This window comes from Dendrobium catenatum, unplaced genomic scaffold (assembly GCF_001605985.2).
Source record: "Dendrobium catenatum unplaced genomic scaffold, ASM160598v2 original_scaffold_128583, whole genome shotgun sequence".
NCBI classification, from domain to species: domain Eukaryota; kingdom Viridiplantae; phylum Streptophyta; class Magnoliopsida; order Asparagales; family Orchidaceae; genus Dendrobium; species Dendrobium catenatum.
Genome location: NW_021447018.1, coordinates 1 through 2,900, shown reverse-complemented (window position 1 = coordinate 2,900; position 2,900 = coordinate 1). Strand labels below are relative to the sequence as shown.

The following is a 2,900-nucleotide window of genomic DNA, read 5'->3' as shown; positions in this document are numbered from 1 at the left end:
CGTAATTGTATATGTAAATGTCGTAATTAATAACTTGGACTTTTTTCCAATACATACTTATTTGCTCCATCATTATTTTAATAAATTATGATGCAATTGATTCAGACTTGATTGAATTTCTTAAATGACAACAAGGATATTTCTATATTTTCTTTTGAAACTCTAGATATGCATTTCTTATTTCTCCCTCTCTCTCTCTCTCTATCTATCTATATTTTTTTTTATTTATCTTTAAAGCAGGTTATTGCAGCTTTAAGAGTTGATGCATTCGTTATATTTGAACATTATGTTACATATATTTTTTTTAAACAATTAACTTTTTCATATACTTGCCATATGTTGTAACTCCTACTAAACTAATTTGTCACTTCGACTGCTTATGCGTTTAGTCAATTAAATTTTTTTTATTACAAGTACATAACAATATGCTTATCTTAAACATAATATAATTGTAATATGCAACTGTATGCTTACAATAGCATGTTTTCCTTCATGGTACCTACATGTTGAGTCTCTCTTCTCTATTTAGTTAATAAATTCAATTTTTTTAAAAATTAGTTAAAAAGATCTTTCAAATGCTAATGCATTACTTACTATATAATGCTTATTTTGTTGCACGGTACTTAGAAGTTTTTTTGTTAAGAACTTAGAAATTTCAAAATTTTTTTGTAGGCTCTATTGTTTATAGGCTCGTAGTATAATCTTATAAATATCTTAAGTTCAAACTTAATTCGCTTTAATTTTTCTTTTATTATTCTTCTTTAGAGTTACGCTTATTATATCCCAGGAACCATTTTGAGACAGCCTTCTTTGAATTTGTTTCTTTCCCTATAAATTCTTTTTTTAGAAGATTATTTAAACATCTATTCTCACTATCTGACTAATTTCCATTGACTTAATTTTTCATTTCCTTTTCTCTTACCTTTTCCATTGACTTGGCATTCAATTAATTCTATGAATCATATTTATGTATGCATTTCTGATTATTATTTATACTTTTCTTCATATAAATTACATAAAATGGTTGTGTTTTTCGAAATGGATCGCTCGTTTGGAATCCTGGCTTTGATTTTGATGAGAAGGTTTTAGGCTTTATTAAAGGACTTTAGGCGTGTTTTTTATCTTGGTAAGATAGTTCCTATATAGTAAAGAACCACTTTTTGTCTACCATAAAATTGGCGTTAATCTTTCTCACAGCATTCATAGACTGCACAGGTACATCTGAACATCCAACAACATTCCTCACGTTAGAGCCCAAAGGAGCAATTTCTGTAAGAATATCCTAAACCTTTTCTTGTCATGTCAGTGCAATTTTCGCAACCACTGTCTACTCTTTATGATGTATATGGATATCCACCATCCCATGTTCAAGCTCTTCGAGTCAATAGTTAAAGCTTTCTTGAAAATATTACTTTTTTTGTGAGAAATGCTGTGTATGATTCATTTAATATCCTTCTTACCCATTACCAACTAAAATAATTTTTTATTCCTATTTTTCCCATGTCATAATGGGTGCTTGTTGTTTATTTCCATTTCGGGATTCCCTCAAACATTATAATTTATTTCTTTTAGGTCATTTAAATTTCAGTATTTGGATAGAAGGGAGTGCGATTATGAGAAGAAACTATTGGTCAACTTTTACAATGTTACTAAGAGTTCAGTTGCTGGCTCCTGCACATAGGTTCTAAAGAACACTGCTTTTCAGTTTACAAAATCATCCTTTATTTCTGATGCCTCTTTGTGTTTTCTTCCACATAAAGGAGAAAGTCCTAAGCCATATGTGATTGATGTACTATTGTACGTAAAATGCCAAATATTCTTTGCCAAGTCTTTATATTCATTGATGTAATTTATATGTTTAAAATTCAACATATTAATCTCATTTTTCATTATTTTATCGGAAGCCTGATATGTGAGTGTTGTCTGTATAGATTCATTTCCACTACAGATGTAATAGCTATATATGATCTTTGACCCGCTCCCTTGGAGGAAATGACAAGGTTTGGCTGAAAGTCTTCTAAATTATCTATCATCCCCATTACATTATACTTTTGAGCTAAGTGTTACAACTTAAATGTTTTAGGTTCATTGATTTTTTTTTTCCCTTTTTTTGTGCGTGTTGGGTGTGGGGGTATTATAAGAGAAATATACAAATTGCTAAGGAATCACACTTTTAAATAATAGTATGAAGCAACTACTAAACTTTATAGAAACAAACTGCGTGAAAGGGAGTTGTTTCATAGATACGTATATTATACCAACTATCAAAGTTTGATTCATTTGGAAGTCTTAGAACTGTAAAATTATAGTCTTCTAATTCCCTATTAAATAGCATTTAGCGACTCGAATATTTACCACAGTTAATTTTCATTTCACAAACCCCAAATAAGGAAATTTTTATTTAGCATTTTATCTTTCAATTCACTCATTATTAATAATGAAAGTATGAGACTTTTGCAGCTCCACCACATGGCAGTTAGTATTCCATTGTACACTTACCTTTATTGGGATACTACACTTACCTTTATTCATATCATCGCTGAACTCTTATTTCAAAAATATTAAACATCTTACTAGGTTGGACTGTCATCCCACCCAGGGAATAAGTAAGTACTCATGCCCTGTAGCTAAATGTGGGATCCTGTCACTTGGCAACACATCTGTTTCAGCTTGTGAGACTTCTATCTGTTCCTATGATGGCTACACAGCTAGCAGCATTCTTACTTTACTCACCAACCAATCTACATGCAATGGTAAGTTTACAGTACATATGAAAACACCTATTTTGTGTTGAAGAATATTAGTCTTGAGTTTCATTTTTCATTTAAGGAACCAACGTCCCTTGGGACTGGGATCGGAATCATCGCAAAACAATGGCTCAGCTTTTAGGCTTGGAGTTG

General features: G+C 30.9%; 1 long non-coding RNA gene across 1 annotated transcript; it reads left to right on the top strand.

Moving 5' to 3' along the window:
- Positions 1-54: 54 nt before the first annotated feature.
- LOC114578717 lies at positions 55-2,900 on the top strand. The gene is made up of 5 exons (XR_003699686.1): positions 55-1,271; positions 1,573-1,797; positions 1,932-2,000; positions 2,578-2,753; positions 2,830-2,900. It is a non-coding gene; the product is annotated as an uncharacterized LOC114578717 (long non-coding RNA).